The 15,190-nt window shown below is 37.0% G+C and overlaps 1 long non-coding RNA gene across 3 annotated transcripts; it reads right to left on the reverse strand.

Annotated features, from left to right (window-relative positions):
• Positions 1 to 5,119: 5,119 nt before the first annotated feature.
• LOC138107411 (uncharacterized) lies at positions 5,120 to 10,621 on the reverse strand. Of its 3 annotated transcripts, none has more exons than XR_011149500.1 (5): positions 10,438 to 10,621; positions 9,931 to 10,008; positions 7,749 to 7,847; positions 6,563 to 6,630; positions 5,120 to 5,302 (listed from the first exon to the last, which is right to left on the reverse strand). It is a non-coding gene; the product is annotated as an uncharacterized lncRNA (long non-coding RNA). The 3 variants fall into 3 exon arrangements; XR_011149502.1 differs by having other exon boundaries at positions 5,120 to 5,366; XR_011149501.1 differs by having other exon boundaries at positions 6,476 to 6,630.
• Between the last annotated feature and the right edge of the window lie 4,569 nt (positions 10,622 to 15,190).

The raw sequence follows: 15,190 nt of genomic DNA on the forward strand, positions 1-15,190 counted from the left end.
GCGGGGGAGGGACCCCAACAAACATACTTTGCTAGCTAGTGAAAAAAAAATCCTCATTGAGTTCATTAGTCAGCTGAATGTTACATGTAAAACACCTGAACCACTTCTCTGCCAAGTTTTTATCAAGCTATCTATTGTCTATACAGCTTAATATCCTCAGTTCTGAGCAGAAATCTTTTCCTAGTGATTTATTTTTAAGAGGGCACTCACTCTTTGGTTGCTAAGGGCTATGATGTAGTTTTTTATAAGAAACAATACTCTAAAAATTTCAAGTAGGGTAAAGTATTTGTTGCTGCACTAAAACTCAAACAAGAGAGAATATTTCACCACTGTTACCTTCAGATAGTTCTTTTCTCAAAATAGAGCATTAGTTTATCTACAGAGGAATTACTGAAGAACCCAGCCATGAAGAATGCAAGGTTCACTCTGCTCCAGCAGGAAGGACACAGCCCTGTAGTTGTGCTCTGGCTCTGCTGTAAGTGCCCCCCTGGCACCAGTCCCAGCAGTGCTGCACCAGCTGAGCTCTCAGGACCTGCCCTCATGGAAAACCCATTAGGTTTGCCATTCCCTATTCCATTCTTTCTCTGGGGACTGAACACATGATTTCTAGGGAGTCATTAAAAAGGGCAAACCCATGGACCATCTAGCTCTGTATTCACAGGCCAATGCTAAGCTCGAACAGGCAGGAACCTCCCTTAACCACCCAACAGAATAGCAAAAGCTTTTTTGAAAAACCTGGTCAAGCAACATTTTATTTCCTCTGTGCATCCAGCTATGCACATGTGTATGTGTAAGAGCACAGATCACTGAATATTCTGAGTCGAGAGGGACCTACTGGTATCATCAAGTCCAACTCTGAAGTGAATGGCCCATATGGGGATTAAATCCACAACCTTGGTGTTATTAGTACCCTGCTCTAACCAACTGAGCTATTGATGTGTAAATAGTTTCTAGTTACATGACTCTATGTTAACTCCAAGTGTGAAAAAATAATTTAAACTTTTACAGAGACATTTTTATTTTTGTATTCTGAGAAGCAACCAATCTATGGCTCCTCATCTACCAGTGAGAGGTTACTCTGTTGGTGGGGGGAAGATAAACACCTGTTACAGTTTTTTGACAATGCCACTAATTATGACTAAGCTATAAGCTGAGATGGCACAAAGAATTGTTTCAGCACACGTGTACAGGTACTGAGTGCAGTGCTTCAGAGCTCTCTGATGTCTGCTTTGCCTACTACATTGTGACATATAAAAATGAAAAGTAACCTGTCCCCCGCATCCATCTGCTGGTGAGCAGGATGATGAGTGGAAATACACTGAAAAGTGTAATTACTGTTGCAATGTGCTGTGTTACAGCCCTGTTCTTTTAGTGCTTGAATTCTAGTTATTGTCTGTACACACTTTCTGGTACATGCACACTTAACCTGTGATTTTTATGCCTTTAGATTGTTGAAGGAGAGCACCACATGAAGTGAAAAAGATGCTGTTTCCCCATTTGCCGTGGGGACAAAAAATGTTCCCAGCCCACATTCACATTTTAAAGCACACCCTTGAAACCTCTTTCCTTTATGTTTTTTTAATGAAAACCTTCAAAAATATGCCAGGACATTCAGACTCACTTTCTGTATCTTTCAGGTCTTACATTATTGGCAACATCAGCTCTCTTGCAAAGACTGGAGAGAATCGGGAAACTTGTTTTTGACTTTGGATTCAGTAGTTGGAATTTTATTGCTGTCTCTCTTGTATTGTGTAAAGGTTCATGTATGAATTTAGATTGAGTTCTAGTTAAAATTCACTAATAAGTAATGTATTTATACTGATTGTTGTAAGTACCGCAAAGCATTCAGGATATTGCAATAACACATATATAAATTCTGTTATATTCAAAGGAAGAGATCAGCTTTGTCCATTCATAGTGAATGGTCATGGAATTTTTCAGGAGTATAGTTTTTATTTGGTATGTGGCAAGAAATCTTTGAAGTCTCCAGCCCATGGCTGCTTGGAAGGAATTTGCATAGTTTCTGGGGGTTAGGATGGGACTGGGAATGACAGAACTGCTTTATTCTTGTCCGGCAGTGGCTTGATTTATGACACACAGTTGGGAGAGGATGGAGACAGAAGAGGTGGCAAAAGAGACAAGAAGGGGTCTATGGTTTGTTGTTGCGGTAAAGTAATATCTAAGCATGACAGAAAATTTGTAAATATTCTCCTCAGTTACTTAGATAGCTGGATGTCTAGCTTTCCTCCAGTACATTTTATTTTACAACTTAGTCACAGTGTAACTGCTTAGTGACATCTTGCTAACAGAGATAACAACTGCAACAAATATTTCTTAAAATTCGTCTATTTTGAGAACTAGGTTTTAGTCTATCATGTCAACTTTGGTTCTTCTAAAGCATTTGGGACACTCCAAATTGCAAAGGATGTGATGACAGGCAGACACTGACTCACAGAGCTCCCCCACAGCAGACTGAATATCAATCCAACCCCATTCTTGGTCTGCCACTGAGAACTGGGATTACCAGATAAATAAATGCTTGTCTATACACAAACATCTATCTACCCAGAGCTGGGCACAAATTTATATTGACTTCATGTAACAATGAAAAGAGAAAATTAAAAAGTAGACATTACTGCCACAGCAATATTCATACATTTTCTGCTCCTTCAGGGTTGGTGCAGCCTCACCTTGAGCACTGTGGGCATTTCTGGGACAGAAAAACATGAAGGTCCTTGAATGCATCCAGAGGAGGGTAACAAAGCCCATGAAAGGGCTGGAAGGAATGTCCTGTGAGGAGCAGCTGATGGCTCTGGGTTTGTCCAGTCTGGAGAAGAGGCTGAGGGATGATCTCATTCCTCCCTACAACTTCCTGAAGAAGGGAGGTGGACAGGGATGTGCTGAGCTCTTCACCCCGGCATCCAGGGAAAGGACATGTGGGAGTGGTTCTAAACTGTATCAGGGAAGGTTTAGACTGGACACTGGGGAGCATTTCTTTACCAGGAGAGTGGTCAAACACCAGAACAGACTTCCAAGAGGGGTGGCCAATGCCACAAGCCTGTCAGTGTTAAGGAGGCATTTAGACAGTGCCCTTAAGAACATGCTTTAGCTTTTGGTCATTCCTGAAGTTCTCAGGCAGTTGGATTGGATGATTGTTGCAGGTCCCTTACGTCCAAAATAGTCTAATCTATTTTTAGTTTCTGAAGAGAAATGTAATGAATACAATGAATCACAGTTTGGACACTGGCAAAGATCTTACGCAGACAAACAATAAATATAATTCTGAATGAGAAAAATGAGCTATTGGTTTGTACATAGAGCTGAGTCTGAATCAATTAGATAGACCAAGAATTACTTGTTTTGAGACAAGATACAGTAGGAATGCTAAACACAGTAATTGCCCATATTACTGTAAGGCAGAATTTATGAGTGTTGCTACTTATGGCTATTGAGTGAAAATGGATATAGAGGGTCAGATTGATCTGTAACTTTACTTCCCTGAAGTTAGATGTCTGGTCTGTTAGTCATTTGCACTACTTCTGTTTTCAGATTGTCAGAGAAGAAATAATGCTGGGCACCTGAATGCAACTCTCATGACCTGATGTGTACACAACCCTGAGTAGGTTGAGAAAGAATTCTTAAACAGAAAATAGAGACAGAATTCTTACACAGACAATGCCTCCTCTTTGACTATATTGGAGCAGGTGAAGATAATCTACTTAATCTCAAGTTTCATTTAAAATTAAGTTGAATCCCCTTCTGAAATACTTCCCAGAAAAACTTTGTATGAAATGTCTAATTCTTCAGATGTCTTTCAAAGAGTTGTTAAAGCATGTAGAGATGGCAGAAAATTTACTGATGTAATGACATCTTTCAAGGGACAAAAAAATGTAGCTTTTTAGTTTGAGTTCATGAACTAATTGGTATAAAGTCTTGCTATCCTGAGGAAAAGAAAATATCTAAACCAAAACAAAGACTAGGGACCAATTCCAGCTCCCAGTTACATCACCCTGCCATGGATAAAAGCAGGAGTTATTTTGGCTTCTCAGACTTTGATGAGATCTGGAATTAGTCCATACATGACCAGAATTTGTGTAAATTAAAATACTTGAGAATTGAGAATTTTAGACACTTTTCAATCTATATTTCTCAGCTTTACTCATATATTCACATATGCGTCTTTCTTAATGCAGCTGCCCAATTGATGTTGTTAAATTTATAGATTTTGCAGATATTATTGCAGCTGGAATGGAAATTAGGCTTTTCCCCCATGCTCACACAAGAGTTTCATTTATGGTGCAAATGAGTGAAGTTTAAGTTACTAAAAGTGATCTAAATAACTCACATATCTGATCAAACTCGAGCTCATTAAATACAAGGCTAACACAGCTACAGTACTATTGCAGAAGTTTGGCAATGCAGAGTAAGATTTTTGATTCCAAGGTGGCTGGTGGTACTTCACATCTTTAAAACACACTGTAAACAGGCAGTAGTGCCACTGAAAATTTAGCAATGATTCCCTCTTGTAGCACCCATTGGGTTTCAGTGAGACTGCTCACTCAGTCACCTAATTTTTATCATGAATGGAGGGAATTAATTATCAGTTTAAATTTTTCACATCGTAAACCTGGGGGACTGTCATCTCCTTCTCAAGAAAAGTAATCATAACTAAGAAATTGGACTATTTTAATAAGTAAAATAATAATTTGGAAGTTGTGGTTCAGTTTTGGAAATGAACTAATTTAATTAATTTCTTCATCATCACTGGTTGATGATAATTCATGCCAATTCTTTGCATATGAAAAAAGAATGCATGGATTCAGGTTCCAGAAAATTTAACTTTGGAAAATACATGATTTACAGTCAGAAATTGTCATGGCAAACTTAACAGAGTTATATCTGTTTCATTGCCACTGGCTATGACTTTCAATTTCAGTTTAAATTCTCTCCATATAGGGAGCACTAGATGTCTGGTACTGAAAAAGAAAAATCCATATTAAATAACCAGTAACCCTTAGGGTTCATATATTTAAGAAAAATTAGCAACAGTGATAAAAAAAAAATAATAAGAACAATAAAAAATCGTTATTGGAAAAAATATTTATTTTTTATGTGATGGACTGCCAAAGACTGCTCTGAACATGCCCGGGGATTTTCCTGGATACAGTTTGTTTTCATTTGCTCATGTTCTTTGTTCCAGTGAATCACGTTAAAACACATGGATCTCTGACACTGGCAGGAAGAACTACGATGGGAACAGCACGTGAATCTTCTGGAGCAGCTAAACATCAGTAGTTTTGCTCTGAAAGGAGCAAGAATTGGCAGGAAAGAGGTCAGTCATCTGAGCAAAATTGCCCCTTCTCTACCTAAAATCCAGTGAGAAATTAATTGTTCATCACATAAAAATCAGTGGGGATGAGAGAGTACAAAGCTGCATTTTAAAATTATTTAATTATCACAATACTTTAAAGGATAATTTCATATGTCTGTTTATTTTTGTAGGCCAATCTAGGCGATCAGCCATGGTTTTTAAAATATCAGCATAACATTTAATACAAAGTGATCAGTCAGTAGCATGCAACATAAGCAAGTAGATCTGGCCAGCTGAGATATTAAATACCACATTCAGGAGAAGACTAAAACTACAGAAATTTTTAAATTACCTTAACGCTGTGTAATTCAGTGTTGATATAACTTTGAGAACATAGCTACTGCTCTGTAAATGTTTAGTCTCTTGCATAACAAACATCTTTGCACACACAGAGCTTCAATTTAAGGATTCTCAAAACAAGCAATTGTTGTTTATGGCAGGACTTAAGCTGGCTCTGAAACTAAATTCAGCTCAGTACCAGAAGATCCCATGGATCCCTGCACCACTGAAGCCAAATTTGTCCCTTCCTCTAAAGCAGCCCTTGAAGTGGGGAAACACTCTGTATTAGAGAGATTTTTTTTTTTTTTTTTTTTTTGGTTGGTTGGTAGATCTTGCATACTCTAGAAAAGCAGGCAGGAAAAAAATATCTGGGAATTTAGGAAGAATTGGATTAGCACTATGCCCCCACCTCTAAATTGGGAACAGCTACAGATTCAACTTTAATGTTCTTGAAACAGAATATTTTGGTTCTAACTTTTTAAATCTTTTTGTTAGATTTATTAAGTGTTATTCAGGGAAAAGAGGATGCCTTTCCCCTCCCTCGTAGCTCAATTCAATGATTAAGGCAAATAATTTACAAATTTCAAATTATTTAGTAAAAGCCACAAATCCTTCAAGAATATAACTTTCTAATAATATTTCTTCTACCCCAGCAAATAAAATAAACCCAACATCTCATCCTTCCTATTTCATAAATATGTTAAAAAGGACTGCAATTAAGCTGGATCTAAACTATAGAATTGCAATGTGATGTTGAATAACGGTGTGGATTTTTTGATACTTTGCTGGTTTTTACTGCAACAGAGTTAAATTTTTTCATAATACCTTATGGGCTTATGTTTGGGATGCGTGATGAAAACAGTGATGATATCACAGGGATATTTTATTTATTCATTCCTGAGTAGTGCTTACACAGTGTCAGGATCTTTTCTGCTCCTCAAACTGATCCATCGGTGAGGAGGCTGGGAGTGTGCAAAAAGCTGAGAGAAAAATCATCTTAATTAATTTTGAGTAAACATGATCATAAAGATAGATACAAAATCATGATTTTATTATTTCATGGATGTGTAGCTTAGAAGAATAACTCCTCAAGATTAACTTTTTTTATAGTTTCAGCTAAAGGAACTGTACTGAAAGAGTTAACAGAATATATCTATTTAAAATGGACTAGTTTTTTAAGAAAGTAAAGATCACTCTCAGTATGCCTATGAACACCAGCTGCAGCCTTTTAAGTTTTTTGGTAGAAATTCATGAAGAAATTTGAGTCTAAATACTCAGGTTGGAGACTATTATTTCCTTCTATTCTATATTGTGAATTCTATATGCAGATTATCTCTTTATGGAAGACTTATACCACCTGAGTGCTACTTGGTGATGAAAAAGAAGCATTTTACTGATATACACTTGGATAACAAAGGAAATCAATTTAAACTTTCCTCAGAGGAAAAAAAATGGAAATACAGGAAATCATTCTTGCCTCCTGACTACCAATAATACTGAAAAGAGTTCTAGGAAACCAATATGAATACTAAACATAAATTTGATTAATTTTCCAGTAGTTCTATTTTTCAGTAATGGGTTATACAGCATTGTCCTGGAGTTAGCAAAATAACACATTTTCCATAATCCATCCTGGGGAAGTTTTAAGGTAAACACAGTATTTGCAGTTCTTGTATTTTGTAAAGTTCCAAGTGAATGTCAATGACCTGCCAATCAAATCCTTGCCAAAACACTTGGAAAAGCAAAATCTCTAATGGCAATGCCCTTCACCACTTCATACATAAATGTCAGCTTAGCAGACAAGGGATCTTGTAGTCATTATCCCACACATCATTCAAGAAAAAAAAAAAGAGAATGGATAAAGCGAAGTATTTCAATGCCATTGCCTGTATTTATGTTTGTTGGCTTTGACATTCTGTCATACTTCGAGCTTTTATAGCACACTTGTCCTCCACGCAGTGCTTTATATATGAGGTGAAGAACAGTATTCCATTGTTGCAATAAGAGGAGGGAAAGGACAGAGAAGTGATTTGCTTCAGGCTATTTCTCACATCACAAGAAGTAAGGAGAAGTGTCCCTATTTTTCCCAAATACTAACCTTTAACCAGTCTTTCCCACTGTAAAACATGACTCACTGTGCTGTTCTACTCCATCACTCAATTGATCCTTCTGAAGCCAAATGTAAGACTCATACTGCCTGCAGGAAAAAAAAAATAAACCACAAAATAACCCAAACAAAAAAATCCCCTAAAGCAACCAAACCATCAATCAAACAAGCAAAAAAACCCAAGCAAACCCCCAGATCCTTTGTATCTTTCTCAAGTTGCTACCTGGCTTCATCTTTGAATTTCCTTAGCTTTTTCTTTTTGAAGTTCATGAGACTTTTAAAAAGAAATACTTTTTTTCTTCACAACAATGTACTGAAAAAAATTGCTTAGCTTAATTTTATGATGAAGAAGATTTCCTGTAGAATTCTGATGATTTTCTTATGAACTAACAAGAACATTTAGCAAAACAGAGACCTGAAGTAAAGCTCACCAGTCATGACCACTGAAACAAAATTTGTAATAAATTTCACTTCAGTTAGCAGAGCTCTTCCTTTTTTTTTTTTTAATAGGAGTGTGGAATTTGCATGCTGTGTCAAAGACTGTGGGATTTTAAAATTATTAGTATTATTTATTTACTGTTTAGTTGTTTGGAAGACATTTAGAAACTGTCAGAAATCTTGGGACCACAGGTTGAAACTACTGACTTACTTCATGACATTCTTGACCCATGACTTTCTCCAAAATAGAGACACTCTTTCAAATCTTTTCTATGATGCAGACTGCCTTAGATGGTGTTGAAAATATGCAACTGGTAGATTGTATTTGCATTGGTAAATAAAAGTACTCTTCTTGGTAGTGCCCAAAGTTATGTCAAATGCTGATGGTTCCTAACTGCAGTTAGGGAGGTTCAGATTTAATATCAGGAAAAGATTTTTCACTGGGAGGGTTGTGCAGTCCTGGAAAAGTTTTCCCAGCGATTCTGTGCAGTCTTAATCCATGGAAGGTTTCCAAGATTTAGCTAAGCAGAGCCATAGCTGACCTGATCTAGTGTTGAATGGTTCTGCTTCAAGTGGGAGGCTGAGCTATATGACCTCTATTTCTATGATTCCACTCCGAATTATTTATTTTATAGCTACTTGTATTTGATTTCCTTTAAAATGTCTGAATGTCTTTGTTCTACAAGAAGTAGTAATTGGGCATCTGAAGTTTAGAGTCTTACAATGTGTGCCAAATCAGTGTTCCTCAAAAAGCGAGCAATCGATTTCAGTGAGGAATTTCACTGAATATATGAACCTTAAATACTCAAAAATAACAGACTTTAATTTTGGACACAAATCCACTTAAAATCTGCATTATAGTGCTTACTGAAGGCATGCATTGCCACTCGACATGGCCACACAAGTCACAGGATTTGCCCTCTGAGCACACTGGGGAAGCATATTTAGTAATTAGCTGAGAATGGAGCTGTGCTATCTGATGAATCACTGATAGACTGGGGGACACACCACAAAAGCCTTGCAGTGGAGCAGGGCTGGCAGAAGTGAGGGACTGTGTGCAGTGCTCACCCAGCCAGCTGAAGTTTTGCTTGTCCCAAAGGCATAAAAACAATAATCTATTTGTTTTAAGAGGTAATTGTATTTTTTGATCCTTGAATATGTTGAAACTGTAATTCTGGCAATGCAGAAATAGCATATAATTATATTAATTTCCATATGATTTTTTCTGCATTGTATCAGATCCCACTGATAGCCCAGTCGTACACATCCAGATTCTATCTGCAATGTCTCTTAATTCAGTCTACAACCTGTTCTCATAAAACTCTATCAGGCAGGGTTTATTTAAGGGAACATGGCTAAACAGTAATGTTTACTGGTCACTGGCACTGCAATTACTTTTCAAAATGTCCTTAAAGCAGGTTTGATTGATCTGGCAAGCACCTGGTAAGCCATTCTTTCTTAGTAGACAGAAACAGCAGTTTAATTTAAGATCCCTAAGTCACACAGCATAATACTTAACAAACAAATCAAACACAACAAACCAAAACAAACCCTTTTGGTCCAGGCCAAATAGTGATTTAAAGTATTGCAGCACCTAACTTTTAGTTTCCTCTCTTGCAGTAAAATGAATTGCAAAGTTGCCTGCAGAATGAGAACTGAACTGCAGTTCAGCTCATCACACAGGGTGAAAACTGACCACCTGAAAGTCCTATACAAAAGGCCAGGAAACACCTACCAGCTGTAGATGAACACTGGGAACAAGGATGTGTCTGCACTTCTGTCTATCCTCATGCCCAGGTGTTTGAGGTATGCCCTGAGTTAAAAAACCACCAAAACAGTTTGCAACATTATGACAAATTAAATTCTCCATGGCAAAATAAATTCTAAGCTATTACCTACTCAGTGAAAGTTTATTACTTCAGTTGTATAAATAATGTCAGCATGAAACTCTCATTTAATTATATTATGCCATATTTGCAGCAGAACTGGTGTCAAAGAATTCAAAATTGTGTTTTTTTGAAAACAAAGTCACTGAAGTCTGCAACAGAGAGAAATAGAGGCTTTCATGCACAGAAACCCCTTTTTTGCATTCTCTGACAGCAAACTGAGTCTCAGAGCCACATGAAATCAATTGACCTCTATATTCCAATACCTTTAACCCTGATGTTTCTGCTTCTATTGTGTGCTTAACATCAAACAATCTCATTTATCTTTAACTACACAACAGGAGAAAAAAAAATACCTGTGCTGAGATTGAGGGTAGGTGCTGAAGGACAGAAACCTCAGTGAGACTACAGATATGGAGCTTCAGTTGTATCCTTGGGCTTTGGATCTTTTTCTGCTCATTATTAAACAAAGGATAGCTTTAACTAATTGTGTTTAGGAGCAGCTCTAGAAGTGATGCTCAAACACTTATCTTCCTTGGTACATTTATACAGCTGAACATGCTTACCTAAGTACTGAGTACTTTATCACTAGATGGTGATTAAATAATTAGGAGGATCTGGGAAACATGGTAGGAAATCAGAACTCCCAGGCCATAACTGAGAAACCTAAGCACTGGTCCTACACACTGGTTTGCTTTTATTATCTCTCTTCCTGGGCTTGGTAATTTTGGGAAGATGTGTTTGAAGTTACTCTCTTGTCAAGATGCAGAAGGTCTGGTTTCCCCCCTGCCCTCTCTCTCTGGAAATTTAGACTATTATTTTGTATTTGACTTTTGCAGACAAGATCGATCATCTCTATAATCTCTATTTCTACCTCTATAATATGCCTATTGCTAATGGCTAAGATATCAGTTAGTTCTGGTAAAGGCAGTTAAATGTTACAAAACTGCTTTGCAAGGTTAAGGTCAGCTCTAGCAGTATGGAAAGAAAGTTTTTTTACTTCTAAATTTAGGCAGATGCTTACAAGAGTTGCTGTAGAGTGCAGTTTTGGACTTGAGCTCCCTAAGTGTTGCTTCATACACTGAGTTTGCTTTTATCCTCTGACCTAAGTGACCTAACCAGGGTGGTTCCAGAAAGCCTGGGGGGTGAGTCCCTGTGTACACAGACAGAGATGCAGGTCAGCCCAGGCAGTGTGGGCAGAGCACAGCAGCTCAGCGCTCTGTTGCTGTCTGACCCAAAGAAGCTCTGAATTCAGCAGTCAGGGTCTTCAACCCTAAACCATTTTGGCTTTCTAAATAAACAAAGGCTTTTATTCTTTATTAAGGTAATGCCAATTGCTCAGTCACCTGGCTGAGCCTCTTTTTCTATATGTTTAGATTAGTAAATACTTTATATGACACTTTATCAAATATTTCTTGTGATAATCGAAAGATAGAACTGAGCAGGGAAATTAATAGTGAAGTAATCACACAGCTTTTTCTGGGAATAATATATTTTTTTTGCAATAGGCAGAGAATTTCTCCTAAGGATGTGGTTTTTATTCACATTTGATAACTTTTTCTCATTCCGATGCTTGAATTTACTACAGGACTTCAAGGACAAATTCAAGCAGAAAAGTCTTTAAAAAAAGGATATCAGAACAGGCTACTGTTGTTAAGGAGGAAAGGTTTTACTTTAACAGACTCAGAAAGTAAACATGCAAGAAAACTTTCTTAATAAGGAACTATTTTTAAAGAGCCTAATAGCATAGTAAAAGCGGCTTAATAAAACTGCTCAGACGGGTCTGACATTTATGGGGTTTTTCCGTGGAGTGATATATAAATAACTATCTGAACTAAGATCATGAACCAAATACATTTGCACTTCTTTGCACCTGCAATCTAGCCACATGAAAAAACACATAAAAATAGATCATCTCTTTCAATTTATTATGAAAAAGAAATTAGATACCAATTTCTTCCACAGACCTAGTGCTTAAATCCACACTAGGGAAACAAACTAGTATATTAATATATAAAATATATCTTTAAATGTTCTCAACATTCATCACACTTATATTCTAAAATGTGAGAAGTGCAAAGTTTATGGGGTTGAACTGATACTTGGATGTTCAGACTGTCTGGAGGCTGTTCAGCATCATTTCATGGGGCTTTCCATCTGCAAAGACCCCAGAGTGCTTTCTAAAATGTGAAGCTGATGCAACTTCCACCCATTCACCAAGGGACCCCTCTCAGCCTTGAGAGCCGAACCGCGGCTATCTTGGAGGGATTCCAGGAGAGAATGGTAACACCATGGACAAGATGGACGTTTGGGAAGGGAAAATGGCCAAGGGCATCAGGACACCACTCGCAGGGCTAAAAGATCTCAAATGTCTCTGCAGAGCATAACAGACCTTGGTATACTGAGGTAGCACCAGCACTAAAACCAGTCCTGTGTCCTACACGTCTGCAAGATAAACCTGCCAGATCATTAATTTTTTCATCCCTATGAGAAACACTGCAATTTTCCCATGACATGAAGTGAGACCTGCATCAGGGTGTATCATTCAGCAAAGCCTTAAGTCCTTATCATACCAAAACTACCAGTAAAGCCCCTGTGTAATGTGCTGAATGGAAATGAACCACCCCAACATCTTAAAGGGTTCCCTTTCAACCTGCTGTCCACAATAAAATTTAACATGAAAGATGTTTTATGCAGTTCCTAACTAGGTCAGTTATTTCTTGTTTTCAGTCTATGTGTTTGGATCTATATTTTCCTTTGGCTTTATACAAGATAGTCATAAATTTTAGTAATGGAACTGCATTTTTTCATTTAAACTATCACGACTGTTATAGTTACGTCTTAGAATCCCATGAGCCAGAATATGGTGTGCTTTATACTAAAGAATATATAACTGTCCTAATTAGAAAATAAAAAAAGAAAAAAAAAATCTAATATTAATTCTCCTGCAGACACCATAAATAGTAGGGTACTGTCAAATATGCTTTTCATATATCCGAACTTCTCACAACCTAGATATATAGTGAATTAGCTGAAACCAAAATGCATCTCTGTATGATCTAAATAATAAAAAATTACAAATGTCTAATACATATTTCCTCAACTGGCAAATTTTTATTAGCCTTTAGTTAACAGTTTAAGATAAAAAAATTTTGCATGAATTTTCGTACAAATCTATGGACTGCTTTAAACCACAACTGCAATTTCTTAGCTGAGGAACTGGCTCATTTGGACTAAGTATGACTTCAATTTTTTGATATCTTTATTCTCTTCAAATATTTAGCAAACCAGTGAATTGCAGACAGATTCTCTATCTTTTGTTTTAGAATTTAAAGTTAGCATGATAGCAGGACCTGAGAATAGATAGTCTGTTAAGATTTGATGATAGATTTCATATCCATGCAATTATGTGTAAAAGAGGGAGCAGTTGCAAAGACTAACCATGGGAACCTCATCTGGTTTAACAAGTGCAAGGTGCTGTGCTGGGGTCAGGGCAAGAAAGATGAGAGACTCTTTACAAGGGCATGTATGACAGGACAACAGGGAATGTCTTCAAACTGGAAGAGAGTAGGTTTAAATTAGATAATAGGAAAAAATTCTTAATTGTGAGTGTGGTGAAGCACTGGAGCAGGTTTCCCAGAGAAGCTGTGGCTGCCCCATCCTTGGAAGTGCTCAAGGCCAGGCTGGAGGGTGCTCTGAGCAATCTGGTCTAGTGAAAGGTGCCCTGCCCATGGCAGGGGTGTTGGAACTGGATGATCTTTAAGGTCCCTTCCAAACCAAACTGTGCTATTGATTCTGTCAATGCTCACAAGGAAGCAGAAGCAGAGCTCAAGCTCTAGAATTCATTGATTTACTGATCATCAAAGGAAATTGATAATAAAGAACTTTTTTCAGTACAGAGATACCTAAAGTACGTGACAATACGATTGGAGGAATGCATTTAACATGGGATTATATATTACAGAAGAATTTAAATAGCATGACATTGATGTGACCAACATTAAATATTCCTTGAAGTTCTTCAATTATTTAGTGTTTTTTAGTAGTTAGAATAAACATTTTCCAGAGAACAGGATTTATTGCTCATTTTAAATGACTGTAACTTACTGTGACCTTCATTTATTGCAGACAACTTTAGTAGGATTATTATTGTTACTAGAGGAGATATCTGAGTTCACAAGGCTCGTGGGTGCAGCTACCTGGTTTTTGCAGTGATTTACTATGGGAAGACCAGAGTGTGTTCCACTTGTAGAAGGCAGGAAGTTCCCATGGATTTTTTGACTAGTGACCATATAGGTCTTTTTGAACCCAAAATGAGCATTAAGCAAACCCAAGGTCAGATATTAAGCTCTAATTGAATGTGATATGAACAATTTAATGAATTCACTGAATGCAGAGAAAGAATCATACAAGTATAATTTAGCGTTGTCATTCACACACCTATGATTTCATTACTGTGTGTCAGCTTTTTCTGAAAAATTTCTATCATCACTAAAGGCAGAGGTTTCTTCAATTATACTTCCATTAACTTTCAAAAAAGTGTTAGTGAAGATCAGTATGTTTGCCAGGAAAATGTTTATGTTCCCTGAAATGTTCTAGAAACAAAACATTTTTGCTCTTATCTGCATTTGTCCTGTTGCTACTCAGTAGCGACTTTTCAAGTGTCTTTCAAAATACTCTCCAATCGTGTGTCATTGTGTGAGGAGATAATGCAACAACAACAACAACAACAACAACATTCTTTTGCCTTTATTTAGTTCTTCACTCCACAATTTTCTGAGAGATTGAAAATTTAAAAAATGGGAAAATGTTCACATCAAGACAGAGGAAAAATCACGACTCTTTGCATTAGCGTTATGATACAGATCTCAAAAGCAAGGTAACAGTGAAGGGAAAAAGAAAAGAAAAAGAGAATTTAAAAGTAAGAACTTCTTCTTGAACAATCTTCATTTTTTAATGGGTTGTTGGAATTTGTTCCTGTGATCCATTTTTTATTAATTCTTCGGAAAAGCTTTTTCTAAACAACAACAAAAAAGGTAGTACAGTGGATACTTTATGCAAGACATTCTTCATCCTCTAGGAGGTCAAAAATTCATTATTTAAAATGCT

The sequence above is a fragment of the Aphelocoma coerulescens genome, chromosome 3, assembly GCF_041296385.1.
Source record: "Aphelocoma coerulescens isolate FSJ_1873_10779 chromosome 3, UR_Acoe_1.0, whole genome shotgun sequence".
Lineage (NCBI taxonomy): Eukaryota > Metazoa > Chordata > Aves > Passeriformes > Corvidae > Aphelocoma > Aphelocoma coerulescens.